This window comes from Elgaria multicarinata, chromosome 2, assembly GCF_023053635.1.
Source record: "Elgaria multicarinata webbii isolate HBS135686 ecotype San Diego chromosome 2, rElgMul1.1.pri, whole genome shotgun sequence".
NCBI lineage: Eukaryota > Metazoa > Chordata > Lepidosauria > Squamata > Anguidae > Elgaria > Elgaria multicarinata.
This window is the reverse complement of record NC_086172.1, coordinates 5,185,779-5,204,429: the sequence shown is the minus strand read 5'-3', so window position 1 is coordinate 5,204,429 and position 18,651 is coordinate 5,185,779.

Here is an 18,651-nt window from a genome sequence, read left to right as displayed (position 1 = left end):
TGTGGCTGAGAAGGCTAATCTGGTGTATATTACCATGAGTTGGGTCAGTGAGTTGGACAAGGTTGACCCAACTCCGCTCTGCCCACCTGAGTACTCAGAGCTGCATGAACATAGGCAGGAGGGCTGGTGGGGGAGAGTCACCATGGTTCATAGAACCTCCATCTCTATCACCAGGAGAACACTCCACCTTGGAGCAGGTCTGGACAGGTTGCAGCTGGTGTTGGGCCATAGAGACAGAATGGGGGTGCTGCTGGTGTCCTGCCCATTTCTTTGTCCAGCATCCTTCTTCCCTGAGGTGGCAGAGTTGGAGGGACCCAGGACAGTGGTTCTGGGTGACTTTAACTTCCATGCCACAGCTGTCTCTGGAGCTCCAGCTCGGGACTTCGTGGTCTCCATAACAACCATGGGGCTGTCTCAGTTTGTCATTGGCCCAACACATGACGATTGTAACACTTCTGATTGTGTCAATACTGGGTTTTGCTTTAATTACTTTCCCTGCTCTTAAATGTTTTAATTGTTTTGGGTTTTGTCCCTCACCCAGAGAAACCACAGTCGGTCATGGTACAGGGAGGAAAGAAACAAAAACACCTGTCTCTGGAGAAACATACCAGCTCTTCTCTTCATCTTGCAAGGAGGACATGGTGGAGAAAGTTTATGGCTTCTGGTCTACTAACACTTACACCCATACCTGCACAAGCTGCCTTAAAAATTGGCCCAACACAATAGACTTCCTATTCTTATGATGGATTCCATAAAAAATGTTATTTGGAGTGAATGCTTACCAGGAAACATCCCCCCTCCCAAATAGAACAGACCCCTATTTACAAGAAGCCCCATCTTTATGCCCCCACTCTTCAATCAGAGGCCCTCCTTTTAAGGGGATGTTTGCTTGGCCCATAAATCAACCCAGCTGCTCAACTGTTCAAGTCAAACAAAGCAAATACCTTGACGAAAAGCCACCGTGTGCTAGATAGCAACAGCGAGGTATAAATCTTTTTTTTTTAAAAAAAAAAAAACATCTTTGCAGTCCAAGATCATGGGCATTGTTTGGATGGGGGAGAAATTAATTTGAATCACAATTTAATGTGAACTTACCTAATTTTGCATGTTTGAACCATTAGGTGATATGAAACTCAGTCATCCTTCAAAATTTGCCCTTTTTCAGATTTTGCAATAGAGTTCCCCAATTAAAAAAATATCTTCAAAAGTATGTATTTTAGTGAAAATAATGTTCAAAAATGCATTAAGAAATTTGTTTGCAAAAAGAAGTGTATATTAAGGAAAAAATGCATGAATTAGGAGATGCACACAAAATGCAATCTTTTTTTTCTTTTTTCTTTTAAAGTCTCAAAGTTTGGGAAGAACTGAATTTAGACCTGGAGAAATTCTCAAGATTTGAGATGAATTTAACTTAAGGTTGGAAAAATGAGAAATTGAGAGAAACCAAAATTTATGGATTTGTCTATCCCTATTTATTTATTTATTTATTTATTTATTACATTTTTTTATCCCTAAGCACAAGCAGCACTGAATAGCATTCATAGTCGTCAGCTGCATGACAGTCTCAAGCCTCCTGGTCTATTAGATGCCTTCTGTAGCCCAAGATGGCGCACATGGAACCGCTGTCAGCCAGTGGTGGCTGGTGGCTTTGATTCTGGAGGGGTTGTAAATCCATTCTTGGTTTTGGTCAGAACTGGCCAGAAATCTAAAGGAGTGATCCAAGGTGCTGAACCTATTTTGGGCATAGGATTTGGCACCTTGGGCAGCTGCTTTAGAATTCTGGCTGGTTCTGACTAAAACCCAGAATGGTTTTACAACCCCACCAAAATTGGAGCCACCAGCCTCCACTGCCTGACAGCTGTGACTCCTGCATCTTTTTCCAATCAGAGACTGTGGGTGTTTGCAAGTCCCATAGTCTTCAGCTACAAATAGTGGAGGTGAGGCATGGGTGAGGCCCAGTTTGTAAGGGATGAGCTGAAAAGGGCTTGCCCACCACAATTTGGGGGATTCTTTAATAATCTGAGCAGGGATCAGATAATTACAATTTCAAGCTCATCCTATCACTCATGAATGAGGTACATATCAACTCAGGAGTTCAACATTCTCTACAATGAAAAACAAAAACAAATCTAGAAGAGCTGTCCACCCCTGGGAGCGGACAGATTTCCAGCGTGGTGCCATCAGTATGCAGGTGTGCCTCTCCGTTCTATCCATTTCCAAGGAGGCAGGTGGCGGTTCTGTACTGGCACCAGGTGACTGTTATTGGTTGGACATGGGCTAATGAGCTGAAGCATAATAAAGGCAAGAGAGAAGTGCTTTTAATCAATAAGATGATTAAAATGGGTTCAGCCTGTTATTGATGGGGTAGCCCTCCCTTTGGAAGACCACCTTTTCCATTTGGTGGAGCCTCTGGGCCTGGTGTTGCTCCTTGGTGGTCAGATGGTTGCTGTGGCCAGGAATATTTTGGCTGGTCACTAGCATTGAATGTTCAGAAATGGCAATTCATACTGAACACTGCGGCCAGGCTGCTATCAGGGAACCACTATTTGCAGCAAATTACTTTGATGCTCTTTGATTTGCATTGACACCCAGTATGTTTCCAAACATACTTGGAACTGCTGGTTGTAATCCCAAAAGCTGTATCTGCTTTGGGGCAAGGGTGCTGAATGGCCTCTTCTGCATAATGCTTCTGCATAATTTTGCCCATCCACTGAGGTCATATCATGAGGTTTCTGCTCTATGTCCCAACGTCATCTAAAGTTAATCTCATCACATGGGCCAAAGCCTTATTGGCTGTGTACCTGCACACTGGAACTCCCTAAGTAATGAGATCTTTTTGCCCCCCTCACTCTCAGCCATTAGAAGGTATATAAAAACAGTCTCCCGTGGTCTTCCACAGGTGTGTGTTTAAAATTATTTTGCTATACGACTTTGATTTGGAATCCTTCGTTGCTGTAGCTTTAATTGACCTTTAGCTTATGTGTGCTGTTGTGATGATTTTTTTAAAAAACGCTATTCTTATTATTATTAATTATTATTTATTTATATAGCACCATCAATGTACATGGTGCTGTACAGAGTAAAACAATTATTTTATGCATTATTTTATGCGGGAAGCCACTGTAGGTACCACATTTGTGGCAGGAAAATACTTCATAAATATAAAATTAAACAATGAAGCCCAGATAGCCCACCAGAAGTATGAGTGGGGTCAAATTGGGGAGGCAATTGGCATTTGCTATTGTAGCAGTTACATGTCATTTTAAGAGCGATGGGAAAGGAAATGGGCTGGGTGAAAATTGTATTTCAGTTTGTTTTTGATAACCCTTCATCAACATTTGTGAATTTCCTCACATTCCAGATGGAAAGAACATGTGGGTTTTTTTTATTAAAAAAATGTGACTGTGTGAGAAAGAGAAACTGATGGATTTGTCAATCCATCCTGGGGTGGGTGGGATACTGGCTAATCCTTTTGTGTATCTGGGCACGTACGCGCGTGTGTGTGTTTCTCTTTTGTTAAGGAACTGGTGTAATAGCTCTGTTTAGTGGAAAGAATTGCTTGGGCAACAGATTGCTTTCTAAGCCACATGGGGTCCCCACTGGCGAAGAAAGAAAAGGTTTCTTGCCTAGAAATGTCTGTGCCACTAAAGAGTTAAAACAAAAATGTTCCTTTATTTTTAGATGAACGCCAACTTTGTGTAGGATAGTCCCTTGAAGACAACTGAATGTCCATGCAGCCCCCAATTTTTGTAAATAAATATATCTATTTTTGAACTCTTTTTGGTTGTGTTGTATTTCCCCCACCCCACCTCACCTCACCCCTGGAAAAAAAGGGAAAGGAAAGATATGGGGGCCACAAGGCCTCTCCAATCTGTCTGTCTGTCTTTCTCTCTCCCTCTGCAAAGTATTTTTTTTCAATATCATAAATTTGTGTTTGTGTTAATAAGGCAAGGAAAGAACATTCTGTTCAAGTTTCTTTATTTTCTTTGTTGTTTTTAAACTGAATTTTATATAACAATATAAATCTTTCTGCTTAATATATGCTCAATCACAAACACCTTTTACAATATAAAATTACTTTAATGGGCAGACGTCCTGCCTCATGTGTTGGGGAGGAAGATCGTTCAGGGCACATTGATAGCTTCATCCCACGTACCTGTTTCCCTCGCATTATCCCCTACAGTGCTAAGTTAATGTTGTTGTTGTTGCTAGCTAAATCACACCCCGGGCGGCAGCGCTCCTAAGATCCTTTGCATACCAGGAAAAGGGTTTAAGGGGGGAAATGTAAAAAAATCATTAAAAAAACAACGGATGACCCAATCCGATTCAAATTTGGTATGCTTAAAGCTCTCCTTAATATCTATTACTGTGCCAATTTTGATGTCTTTATCTTTAAAGCTTACACAGATGTACGCGTTTGTTTAATTTTTCTTTAAACATATCAAATCTTGCTCCTGCGCCCCCAGTGGCCGCTCAGAGAACAACAAATGATTTGCTCAAAAACTACTAGCAAAATAGCTTGATCCTTTCCCCTTTATAGCACAATTAAAGCAGGATGCATGGGAGTACTTCACAGTCAGATTATAAACTGGAAAACTTCAGAGTACTTTACAATAAAAGCAGATTATAAGCTGGAAAACTTCAGAGACCTTTGCACGCAATTCACAGTGATTGCACAGTATAACGCTGGTGTGATGAAGCTCTGAGTCAGAAAAAGTCCTATAAAAAGTCACTTCTGGCTCAGGAATGCTGGGAGCTGTAGGACATTCTTTTCTGTCTAGGATTGCACCCTTATGAATCGCTGTTCCATTTGGCAATTAGTATGCTTGTCATCTGCAGCTGGGGAAATAAGCACAGTAGATCCTGTGGTGGTTTTTTTTTTAAAAAAAAAATTGGCATATTTTCACACACCTTGAGTGTCTTTTAGTGGTAATGTCACTATTTGCACATTGAACCTGGTGGTTCTCTCTCTGACCTGAACAGGTTGCTGGTCCAATGCCATCAACAGAGATGGTGGCCATGCCATTGATGGTGTAACACCTTGAGGCTTCCAGTGTGTGGGTGCAAGTGGGAGGTGGGGGGGAGAGTTTGCAGGGGGGGGGATTAGCAGACCTTCTCTGCCACTTTCAGAGCAATCTATTCCATCGTAAATTTGGAACGCAAACATAATATAACTTTGTGCTTCCAAATGTAATACTGTATAACTTTTACTGCATAACACTGTCATATGAAGGGTGAGATTTCATTGGGGTGGTAAAAGACAACTTAAACAAATTCAACCTATGTACATTTGCCACACATCAAGTGCACATGTTTGTGACCTGCCCAGAAAGCCTTGGCTGTTGGGTAGTACAAAAATGTAATAAATAAATAAATAAATAAATAAAGTAGGGTGACCATATGAAAAGGAGGATAGGGTTGCTGTATCTTTAACGGTTGTATTGAAAAGGGAATTTCAGCAGGAGTCATTTGTATATATGGAGAACCTGGTGAAATTCCCTCTTCTTCACAACAGTTCAAGCTGTAGGTGCCCTGCCCTCTTTTAAATCTGGTCACAGTATAGCTGCAGAATAGCTCCTGCGGCTTTAACTGTTGTGAAGAAGAGGAAATTTCACCAGGTGCGACATGCATACAAATGACACCTGCTGAAATTCCCTTTTCTATGCAACTGTTAAAGCTACAGGAGACCTGTCCTCCTTTTCATATGGTCACCCTAAATAAAGGGAAAGGAAAATTAGGGGGAGGGATGCTACAGTTCCACTGAAATTAAATTTAAGTAACATGGGACTTACGCCCAGGTGGAGTGGATTGCAGCGTAAGATTACTCCCTCCCCCCACCTCCGCTGGCACCAATGGGAAGCCGAGTTTACATAAATAGCCTCAACTGATCTAGAATTTGGCATTTATTTGTTTTTATCAAAGAAATGATCTTCCAGTCCAGGCTGGGAACCCCCTAACCCCCCCGAGTCCCTCCCAGCATAGTGGTCTCCTTCCTTCCCTTTCCTCCAGTGTTTGAGCTCCTCCCGCACTCACTTCTACTTCTAGGAGCAGTCCTTTAATGCAATGCACGTTCTAAACCCAAATCTGCTTTGTGATTTTTCCATATTAAGCAATATCTAAGTATTACTAATACAAAAAACAAATAAATGAATGTCATAAAATGGATATCTTTTCAAATCACATTTCTTGCAGGATCCCACCCACCTGCATCCACTACCTTGGGTATGAATTATTTGCAGGTTTTAGGAGAGCTTTTCATCCCAGCCGATTTCAGAACAAGAATGACCTATGGTAAAGACTGTAACCATAGTGATATTCACAGCTTTCCTGCATAATACCAGATGCAACATTAGGATAGAACCTGAAGTTTGGGAGTGGTAGAAAATGAATGTATCCCCACCCTTGATGAGTCCAGAGCTAAATAATTCTTTGGCTCTGTCCCCTAGTTACATAGCGATAGACAAGAAAGCCTTTATCTCTTCTGAACAGCTTGTTGTAGGCTGTCTTTTTAATCATGAGGGGAATTTTTACCCAGTAGCTCTTACATAAACATTTTGGGGGTTATGTAGAAGCAGAATAATCTGCACATGTTAGTCCTGTAAAACAAGTCTATCACAACCCCCACCCCATTTCAATAGATATCTCCTCCTCCTCCTCCTCCTCCTCCTCCTCTTCTTCTCCTCCTCCTCCTCCTCCTCCTCCTCCTCCTCCTCCCTGTAGGCAGTGTTGGAAATGAATCTGAACAAACTGGGTTTCAGACTAATAAATTTCCACACTGTATTGTCTGCTGAACATTTTCAATAGTTAGGGCTGCCTGTGATTACTGCAGCTGTTTATGGACAAGGCTCTATCCTCCAACTTCCCAGCTGGGACTCACTGCCTGAAGACGGCTGCCAACTCCTGCACAGAAAAGGAGACTTATCTCAGAATAACTGATCTCCCAGTCTTGCTAAAGAACACTGGTTCTGAACACATACAGCAATTTTTCCCAACCCCAAAGCTGCCCATAGAAATCAATGGAGAAATCCAGTATGTTCATGCAGAAACAAAAGAACTTATTGATTATAAATTTATTTTAAAGATGGCCAAGGTAGTTAACAGTGATAAAAAATATAATCAAAGATAAAAGCATCAAAGCGTAACCATAAATGATAGTCTATAATCAAAACAGGGCAGCAGCAGGTTGACCACATTTTGGGAACTAAAAAGGAGGACAATGTGTCCGCTCCCAAGGGGGGGGTGCCCACCAATATGTCCACCAGCAGGAGTTTGTGTCAAGACCCAAAGGGACGTGCCCACCTGAACACAGCCTTGGTCACATGTCTGATTTTACAGCACACAATTAAGAAAAATCTGTTCTAAATGTTAAAATCACTGAAATAAAAAAATCATCTTAATGGTAATATCACTGGAATAAAAAACAGGTGAGACATTCAATGTATCTGAAATTAACTTCACTCACTCCTACTTTTGTAGCTTTAGACCATACTTAACTAGTCTGACTTTGGCCTGATCTGCAAAAAAAAAAACACAAGTCTGTCTTCTCCATATTTTCCATCCTTTAGGGGGGATGAAAGAAGAGACTGAGGCCACAGCTAGACCTAAGGTTTATCCTTGGATCGTCCAGGGGTCAAACTTGTTCATCTAGGTGACACACAGGGGATCCAGTGCTCAGGCAGGGGCGAACCCTGGATGATCCCAGGATAAACCTTAGGTCTAGCTGTGGCCTGGGTAGGTTTAAATTAGACTAACTAAATTTCCTTCTATGGCCTTATCTTCCCTCTGGGAATTCATGGTAAGAGAATACATAAATGTTATTTGTTAGGAGCACATGACAAAAAGTATGTGGTCTGTGGAGTATGAATGCACAATTTGGGTAGAAACTGCTATCTGGATAAGAAAACGCCTACTGAAATAAATAAATGGCCAAGGCAGGGTGCGGATAGCACGCAAAAGTCACAGCGGAAGAAAGAAAATGCCCTTTACTGCAGCCACAGGAAGGTTACACGCGTTTCCCTGAGACAAGATTTTTGAGACTCGGCTCAACCATCCTATTGAACAAGTTTCATCCTTTAGATAATTGGTTATAACATTTCATTCTTCTGCCTTATGGAGTTTGCAAACTAAAAATGCAATTGAGAATGCACAGAGAAGCATCAAGGCTCTCCTCTACTTTTTCTATACGAAAAGAGGCCAATATATTCCCTCAGCCATTCAAGTTTTCAAGGGGAAGGCCGTCTCCCAGATGTTATATGGATCACAGTTGTGTGCATACAAAAGTTTTGCCCCCTTTGAAGTCACTCAAACGAAGTTTTTGCGTTCAGTGTTGGGAGTCCCAAGTTGTGTGCCAAATGTAATTGTTCGTTTAGAGACAGGGCAAATTTCTATTGAGGCCCGTATATGGATCCTTAGGATTCATTACTGGCTGAAGCTGATTTTCTCCCCAGTGGGCCTGGCCCCACTGACATTAATTGATACATTCCAGACAAAATGGAAAACTACGCTATATGAAAAACTGAGAGTTCTGGGCTTCTCACCAAACGCCCTAGTTGCTCTTGGTTATGAAAAAGCTAAAATGACAATTCAACAATGTATTTGGGATATGGAATTGCAAAATCATTTGAGTTTGGCTTCAAGGTATCCTGGATTTAGAGATAATGGGAGGATATTTGCTTATGCAAAATATTTGGTGGACTTGAATATTCCTAAATTCAGGAAAGCTTTCACTCTGGCCAGGTTTAACGTTCTGCCTTCAGCCCTTTTGGATGGAAGGTTTGGAAATATGCCCCACCAAGAACGGGTATGTCCTTGTGAGATGGGTAAAGTGGAAACAGTAGGCCATGTTCTGCTGTATTGTTCCTTTTATCAAGATTTGCGCCAAACATTTATAACCTCTATCTTGCAGCGAACTCCCAGTAGATCAGATGAATATTACATAAAACATCTTCTATCGGATCAGAATCCTCAGGTTACTCTAAAAGTGGCCAGTTTTTGTGCTGCTGCCATAAGCCGACAGAAATTGATGTTGAAGAATTTTATTGTACCTTAGACTTAGGTTGAGACTGCCGTGTTTTTTGTATTTTATGTATGTTATTGCATGTTGGGTTTTTTAAAAAATATTATTGTGATGATGTTTTCGGCTGTGCTGGTCTATGACCGAAATAAACAAACAAACAAAAACAAAACAAGCTCAAGGAGAGTTGGGGGAGAAACAAGGTGATTTCAAGTTCCGCTGATGCCTCAACCCTCACTGTGCATCTGATCATCCATGGTCCAAGCAAGGTACTACTTGTTCTCAATCCTACAGTGTACAGCAACTGCCAGGGATGTGTCTGTATGAAGTTGTCATTTCACCTAGGTTACTTCTCAGGGATAAGCATGGGAAAAAGCACACCTCTTCAAAATGGGGGGTGGGGGAGAGATCCTGCAGGATATGACTCATGCTGTGGACCCTTGGTGCAATCCTGTGCACACTGCTGATGAGGGCAGGGGCCACACTACAGCTTTATAGCAGTATTGAAGAGCACTGACAACTGTTGGGACCCATCGTCACATGCCATATAATGCTTTCATACTGCTTTCATAGTTTTATATCCTTCTTGGGGTAGATGTGTCATAGGAGAATCAGCATCAATCCCCACATATGTGTGTGAGTCAAGAGAAACAGGGTAGAAGGAAGAGGATCAAGAGAGTGAAGGAGAGAAAAATGCAAAGACTGAAAGAGAACTATCTAAAATCTATCCTTAAGGCCCCAAAACTTACTTAATCAAGATATTTCGAGATAGGGCCATCCTGTTCTAACAATTACTGTTTTGAGATATCTAAAACTATTTTAAAACAGCCCAAAGTATAATGTGGGATCAATCTCCTATATGAGAAACAGAGATGTACATATGTCTACATGACATATAGGGAACATGCAGGGAACGCTGATCAAATTTGCAGATGACACAAAATTGGGTGGGATAGCTAATACCCTGGAAGACAGAAACAAACTTCAAAGTGATCTTGATAGGCTGGAGTGCTGGGCTGAAAACAACAGGATGAAATTTAGTAGGGATAAATGCCAAGTTCTACATTTAGGGAATAGAAACCAAATGCACAGTTACAAGATGGGGGACACTTGGCTCAGCAATACTACAAATGAGAAAGATCTTGGAATTGTTGTAGATCACAAGCTGAATATGAGCCAACAGTGCGATATGGCTGCAAGAAAGGCAAATGCTATTTTGGGCTGCATTAATAGAAGCATAGCTTCCAAATCATGTGAGGTACTGGTTCCTCTATATTCGGCCCTGGTTAGGCCTCATCTAGAGTATTGCGACCAGTTCTGGGCTCCACAATTCAAGAAGGACGCAGACAAGCTGGAGCGTGTTCAGAAGAGGGCAACCAGGATGATCAGAGGTCTAGAAACAAAGCCCTATGAAGAGAGACTGAAAGAACTGGGCATGTTTAGCCTGGAGAAGAGAAGATTGAGGGGAGACATGATAGCACTCTTCAAATACTTCAAAGGTTGTCACACAGAGGAGGGCCAGGATCTCTTCTCGATCCTCCCAGAGTGCAGGACACGGAATAACGGGCTCAAGTTAAAGGAAGCCAGATTCCGGCTGGACAGGGATGCTTTAGGGTGGATTCCTGCATTGAGCTGGGGGTTGGACTCGATGGCCTTGTAGGCCCCTTCCAACTCTGCTATTCTATGGTTCTATGATTCTATGAATACATATATGTAGGGCGTACAGGCCTGCAAACCATGGCTACCCACAAAGGTTTATGGGTGAATGGCTGCTTCTGCTTCTAAGCAAGCAAATGGTTGTTTTTCTGTACTAGTCTGCAACGTTCCTCTGTCCAGGGGAAGATGAGTCCAAGCACGGTTCTCATGGAGCATACTAACGAGCTTACATTCCAAGGTGGTTCAGTCAAAAACCTGGCCATAACACCCTTCGAAACCCAATTAGTAGAGCTTACTCGTGCCAAAGAGATGTCCAGAAGTGTCTTACTATCAGTAAGGTTCATTATTTCTAATGCTTTTCTATACTGAGAATGTAATACCTTGTTAGTAAACCTAGTAATCAATCACTTGCTTAACTTGGCAACAGTGCCAAGTCCAAGCTATGCTATAATTATTCTTGCAACCCAGGGGTGGGGGTCCAGACTGGTTGAAGGTCTTCTTTGTAGGAAGCTTTCACAGTCTGGTCTATCTTTATTGGGATATACGTGATGTGCTGTAAGGTATGCCAATAAATATAAAGCTTTATCACACCAGCGTTATACTCTGCAATCACTGCAAATTGCGTGCAAAGGACTCCGAAGTTTTCCAGTTTATAATCTGCTTTTATTGTAAATAACTCCCACGCATCCTGCTTTAATTGTGCTATAAAGCCAAAAGATGTGTAATATTTTGGTGCTGGGAAAGTCTGGTTCTTCCAGGCATGTGAAAGCACATCACTCAAACTGCAGCATGTATAGGATGAAAATATGAAAAGGAGGACAGGGCTCCCGTACCTCTAACAGTTGTATTGAAAAGGGAAGTTCAGCAGGTGTCATTTGTATATATGGGAAACCTGGTGAAATTTCCTCTTCATCACATCAGGTGCCCTGCCCTCTTTTAAATCTGGTCACTCCTGCAGTTTTAACTGTGGTGATGAAGAGGGGATTTCACCAGGTTCCCCATATATACAAATGACACCTGCTGAAATTCCCTTTTCTATGCAACTGTTAAAGATACAGGAGCCCTGTCCTCCTTTTCATATGGTCATCCCTCGTTTTTAAATCCGGTGTTCTGTGGGTGTGTTTTCAAGGGGCAGAATTGCTGATGAAAGAAAGGGGTGTGTCTTGTCTCCAGCAGGTGTTTTTAATTGACAATTCAAATACTTCCTCCTCCTGCTTCTTCCATCTTAACTCATGCATTTTCTCTTTAAAAGAAATGTGGGAACTGCACCCTCCTTGCCAGCAGCACCCTCATTTTTAAAGATAAAGAGATCCAAATTGGCACAGTAGTAGGTATTGAGGAGAGCTTTCAGCATGCCGAATTTGAACCAGATTGGGTCATACGCCGATTTTTTACGATTTTTTACATTTCCTCCCTCAAATCCATTGGAGCTTATATAGTCTGTTACTGCGAAGGAACTTAGGATCGCATTTCCATGGCTTTGAACATCCAAAACTGTGCATCTTCAATAGGATTTACTTTACTCAAAAGTAAATCCCATTGATTTCAACTGCTAACGTGACCTGCTGCCCCTTGGTCTGTGCTTGGAGGGGAGAGAAGGGGGAGCTGGAAAGATTTCCCCCTCTTTCTGCACCCTTTTTCTAAGCACAGACCAAAGGGCAGCATGTCATGTTAGCAGTTGAAATCAATGGGATTTGCATCAGCAACCCTCACCCACATATATACAAATCAAGTAGACTGGACAGCGAGGGAGGAAAGAAAAGGGGTGGGTGGGAGAGAGAGACTCTTTAGATCTATGTGTGTTTTTAACCATTTTCCACTGCAAAGGAACATGTTCCTTACTGTGGGTCTGTCAGAGCCTGCTCTTCAAAGGCTGGTCAGTTTCAAGTGAAGTCCTTTGGCTGCTTCTGAATGAATATGTGTGTGTATGTGTTCTTTCCTTTGAACATGTGAAGCTGAGCGGGGGATGGCAGGAGACACAAACAGGGGGAAGCAGAGATGGAAGTGTTCTGCATGGGGGGATCCTGCATCTCCCCACCTTTTTCTTCTCTTTTTTTAACAATGGGGAGTCCAGTTTTTATTGGGAGCCCCCACATGGGAAAGGATGGCTTAATCCTCTCAGTAACTGTGATTTGCCTCTCAATTCCTCTGCCATTGGAGGTCCTGGCGCTGCATTTGAAGTCTCCTCCTCCATACCCTGGGAGTTGAGATGGCCACTTCCTACCACCCCGCCCACCCCATGTTATTTTCCTTTTTAAAGTTGCAAAAATTAAGACTGCAATCCGAGGGGCTCTAATTTGGAAATGCATTCCATTGAACTCAATGGGATTTATTTACTGAGTAAGCATGCAAAAGAGTTGACTGCAGTCTTATGTAACATTCTACCTTGGTGTTCAGTAACAAGATAAGCAAATCCAAATCCCTGTTGTCAGAGGGGGAGTTGTCCCCACTTCAAATAACCAATAAACGGGAGGAGGAGAACGTACAAAGAAGATCTGGGGAGTGGTGATAAGAACATGTGTGAGTGAACCTCAACGGATCTCCCCAACACGCTACAGCAGAGGTGTAAGTTTACGAGTTTTCATATGCTATATAAGCACCATATAAGCGAAATGAGATAATTCAAGGGTAAACCAGAACAAAAGTTTACGTGGGACGAGGCTTTTAGTCTCCTGGTAAGCAAACATGTGAGTCTGACTACTTTGTTCCCTTGGCAACCCTGAAAAAACCTGAAAGCTCATCACTGGAGCTAACAATATACCATACTAAAAACACTGAGATCATACACTTTAGTCTGCTGTATCAGGGGAAACATGTAGCCATGCATTGCCCCTGAAAATCTACAGTGTCTTGTGCACTTCATTCTATCATTTCCAGTACTTTGAAGGGATGTCAAACACCTTTGTAAATTTATTCACAGGGGATTGGTTTTTCTTAAAAACAAAAAAACAAAAACCACACAAAAGATTTTAAAGCAAAACTATTTGTCTTCATATGGAGCTACAGGTGGAATGTACTGTTCTCACAGAACATAACTTTTTGTCCTGTGTGGTTTGTGTGCTACATTCTCCTGAAGGCTGATGAAAGTCAAATAAAAGTATTTTTCTGAATGCAGTAAAACATGTTTTCAGATTTATATCCTCTCAGTGTAAACTGCAGTCCTAACATGGATGAATAGTAATCGTAATAAGGATAAATAGTGCAGCTTTATAAAGTTTCCTAATTAATAGTTTCCTTTTAAAACCATTGTCATGGATTTCCAATACACTGGCCAAAACGACTCAGATAGCATTCAAAAGCAAAAGGCGCTTTAATTAGCAAATCAGAGATTGAACTCTGCCTCAAAGCTCCCTGTATTTATAATGCCATACAAACAGCAAACTATTCCCCCCTTTATATCTCTCTTCGAAGGTATATACATTGATGGTTAAGTTTCTAGAGAGAGAGACTTCTGTCTCTCTTATCTGACCATAAATACATTATGTCCTTGGTTGCCACAGCAACTCACATTCCTCTAGCTTGGAACAAGAGGCCCTTTTCCTGTGCAACACCCCAGAAGCTTCCACTACAAATCCCATCTTAGGAATTCTACTACAATTGTTAGTAACATATTAAAATCCATTACACCATCAAATAATCTATTCCAGAGGGTAACATCATAGGAATTACACACCTTTACAGACACATATTAATTAAACCACATCACACTCCATGAAACTTTGACAAAGTTCTTTTGCTTCCAATGTAATTGAAACTAGATTTATACTGTGGTAACCACCATCAAGTAGTTCATACTAACAGCTACACCTTTTCTAACATATGCCATGTAGTATGGAGCAAAACAAAAATGCATTGAAGATAAGCTGTTTCCCTATTTGTACTTTTCACTTCAAGACCAAACCTGCATTTTCCATACAAGCAACTTGTTAACCCTCAGAGCTTACAGACCCTTACAGATTTTAAAGTAATCCAGGTAGATTTGATCTTTAATTTAAAGTACATAAAGTATTAAATTGATTTGTTTTTTGTTTCGAAAAGCTTTCCCCCCAAATCAAATATTTTTCTATTTCATGAGTGTCTCCTAGCAGCCCCCAATGCCACAGTTCATCTTGAAAAGCATGGATGGAGAAAGCAGGGCGAGGGTCTTTCAGGAAGATCCTGCTGTGCCCAGATGGTGGCTGGGAAGGCCCAGGTCCAGAAGAGCCTAAGCAGGCCTTGTGGGCATCCTTCCCAGCCTTGCCCAGCCTACATCCAGGCTTCTGCTGGGTCATCGCCATGATGATGACCCAGCAGAAGCCCAGATGTGACATGGGAAGAGCTGGAAAGGCCTGTTTACCAAGGAGCCGAAACAGGCCTTTCCAGCATCTCACCGGTGGCAAGTTTTCCAGATTTTTTCTTAATAAGAGATTTCCTCCCTGGACCCTGGCTTTGCCTTCCATTTTCAGGACATGTCTGGGGGAAACCGCTTGGATGGTAACCCTACAAAACACAATATGATTCCTTAAAATGGCTAGTGTTGACTATTTAGCAATTTTACAGGCATAAGGCTTGTTAGAAAATACAGCAATGAAAAGTTACAATGTGAGTGGGGGAAATAGACCTTTCTTTGCAGGGAACAGCATTTTAAAAGAAGGCCATTTTACACTTCTCTGCCAAATGCAGCTCAGATATTAGGAAGATGCACAGGAGGGTTTCTGCAGGAGACCTTAATATCTGGGCAGGCTCCAATGGGAGAAGTTGCTCCTTCAGATATCTTGGTCCTAAACTAAAGGAAGCCAGATTCCAGCTGGACATCAGGAAAAACTTCCCGACCGTTAGAGCAGAACGACAATGGAATCAGTTACCTAGGGAGGTGGTGGGCTCTCCCACACTAGAGGCCTTCAAGAGGCAGCTGGAAGGGATGCTTTAGGGTGGATTCCTGCATTGAGCAGGAGGTTGGACTCGATGGCCTTGTAGGCCCCTTCCAACTCTGCTATTCTATGATTCTCTGATTCTATTTAGGACTGTAATGGTCATAACTATCACTTTGAACAGGCCCAGAAACAGACCAAAAATGAGTGAGGTTGTTGTAATGAAGGGGTACTCAAAAATGCAACAAAGCAAAATATCACCTTGCATTGAAATGGATCACTCCAATTCGAGATTGACAGAGGGTTTGCAAGCAATGAAGAAAGAAAGGCTAACTTGCGGGTGCTGGAACAGGAGCCTACTACTAGTCCACATGTTTGCTTTCAGACAATTTAGCACTACCTTCATGAGCAGACATGATTTGGCCCTCAGGCCTGAGGCTCTCCACCCCTGTGTTTAGGGCCTGAACTGTTGGATAAGGAACAACTCCACATGTTTGCAGACACCAGGGGGTGATAGAGAATGTCCTGCAGCTTGATTCCTATTTCCTGCACCCTCTCCTCAGGGCCGGCACTACCATTAGGCCAACTAGGCAGCCGCCTAGGGCACAGACCTCAGAGGGGTGCAATACTGACCTTTAAGGGTCAGTTTTATACTAGGGTGACCCTATGAAAAGGAGGAAAGGGCCCCTGTGTCTTTAACAGTTGCATAGAAAAGGGAATTTCAGCAGGGCTCATTTGTATATATGGGGAACCTGGTGAAATTCTCTCTTCATCACAAGTTAAAGTGCAGGAGTTATATTAGAGTGACCGAATTTAAAAGAGGGCAGGGCACCTGCAGCTTTCACTGTTGTGATGAAGAGGAAATTTCACCAGGTTCCCCATATATACAAATGACACCTGCTGAACTTCCCTTTTCAATACAACTGTTAAAGATATGGGAGCCCTGTCCTCCTTTTCATATTGTCACCCTATTTTATACAAATTAGCTGTTTTAAGAAAAAAAATCCTGCAGCCAGGAAATCAGAAGATGTTTACTTCTCGGGAGGAGAGCAATGACAAATCTTGATAAAATAGTTAAGATAGGGTGACCATATTTTGGAAACCAAAAAGGAGGACAACATGGTGGCCCCCAAGGGGGCGTGTCCAGCACCAAGGGGGCGTGCCCACCCGAACATAGCCTTGGTCACATGTCTGATTTTACAGCACACATTTAAGACAAATCTGTTCTACATAGCATCTTAATGTTAAAATCACTGAAATAAAGAACAAGTGAGAGATTCAATGTATCTGAAATTAACTTCACTCACTCCTACTTTTGTAGGTTTGTCTGTACTTTGAAGTTTTTGCTATACTCTCTGTGTTACATTCTCCCCTTCCCTCAAATATCTTTTCTGACTGTATCTTCATTCATTGCAAGCTGCTGTTGTTGTTAACAGGGTTTGCTACTGGCCCCAGATCTGTTTCAAGTTTGGTATGGCTAAAGCTCTACCTAAAAGCTATCATGGTGCCAACTTTCAGCTCTATATCTTTAAAAATGACAGTTTTAAAAATAATAATTTTAAAACCTCATTTTTAAAAAATTCCTAAAAAATCAATGGATGAATGGATATGTTTCAAATTTGGTGTGGCTAAAGCTCTACCTAAATCCTATCATAGTACAAAGTTTCATCTCTTATCTTTAAAAATGACGATTTTAAAAATAATTTAAAAACCTCAATTTTTAAAAAAAATCCTAAAAAATCAATGGATGAACGGATCTGTTTCAAATTTGGTGTGGCTAAAGCTCTACCTAAATCCTTTCATGGTGCAAGGTTTCATCTCTTTATTTTTAAAAATGACAATTTTAAAAATAATTTTAAAACCTCAATTTAAAAAAATATTTCCTAAAAATTCAATGGACGAATGGATCTGTTTCAAATTTGGTATGACTAAAGCCCTTCCTAAGAGCTACCATTGTGCCAAGTTGCATGTCTTTATCTTAAAAAATGATGGAGTTATAAGCATTTTTGTTAATTCCCATTAGAGCTGCTCTTTGGAGAAAACCCGGTTTTCCCCTCCCCCTCCCGGATTTGCCATCAAAGACCCAGGCAAATCCAGGCAAATCCGGTCATATGGTCACCCTAGTTAAGAGCAGAGACACCACACTGACAACAAAGGTCCGCATAGTTAAAGCAATGGCATTCCCCGTAGTAACCTATGGCTGTGAGAGCTGGACCATAAGGAAAGCTGAGCGAAGGAAGATAGATGCTTTTGAACTGTGGTGTTGGAGGAAAATTCTGAGAGTGCCTTGGACTGCAAGAAGATCAAACCAGTCCATACTCCAGGAAATAAAGCCAGACTGCTCACTTGAGGGAATGATATTAAAGGCAAAGCTGAAATACTTTGGCCACTTAATGAGAAGACAGGATACCCTGGAGAAGAGGCTGATGCTAGGGGAAGTGGAAGGCAAAAGGAAGAGGGGCCGACCAAGGGCAAGATGGATGGATGATATTCTGGAGGTGACGGTCTCGACCTTGAGGGAGCTGAGGGTGGTCACGGCCAACAGTAAGCTCTGGCGTGGGCTGGTCCATGAAGTCACGAAGAGTCGGAAGCAACTGAACGAATAAACAACAAAGAAAAAACATAATAAAAAGAAAATATAATAGTTCAGAAACTCTTCTTGAACAGCTGAATCGAAGTTGGCAATTTTTGGGGTGGGGGTGGGGTGCAAGTAGCTTGCCTTGCCTAGGGCACAAAATAGTCTGGCACCGGCCCTGCTTCTCCTTCCACTTCTTTCTTCCTTCTTCTTCCTCTTACCTCTGCAACAAGTGCCACACAGTTCGCTCCCTGAAGGAAGCAAGTATCCATATCTCTTTGCTAAATTACGCTCTTGTGCTTCCAGCTTTAGGTCACACTTGTAGTTAAACAGTGTTAGGCAGCCTTCTCTGACAATGTGTATAAAAGCACTCCTAAGGTAAGGCAACGGCCGACAGAAAGCTCTGGCGTGGGCTGGTCCATAAAGTCACAAAGAGTCGGAAATGACTGAACGAATAAACAACAACAACAAGGTAAGTTGATTGGAACTTCTTTTAAACTGGCTCTAGCCTGTGTTGATTGCTGTCATAAATCACCCGCGTTGCAGAGATAAGCAGG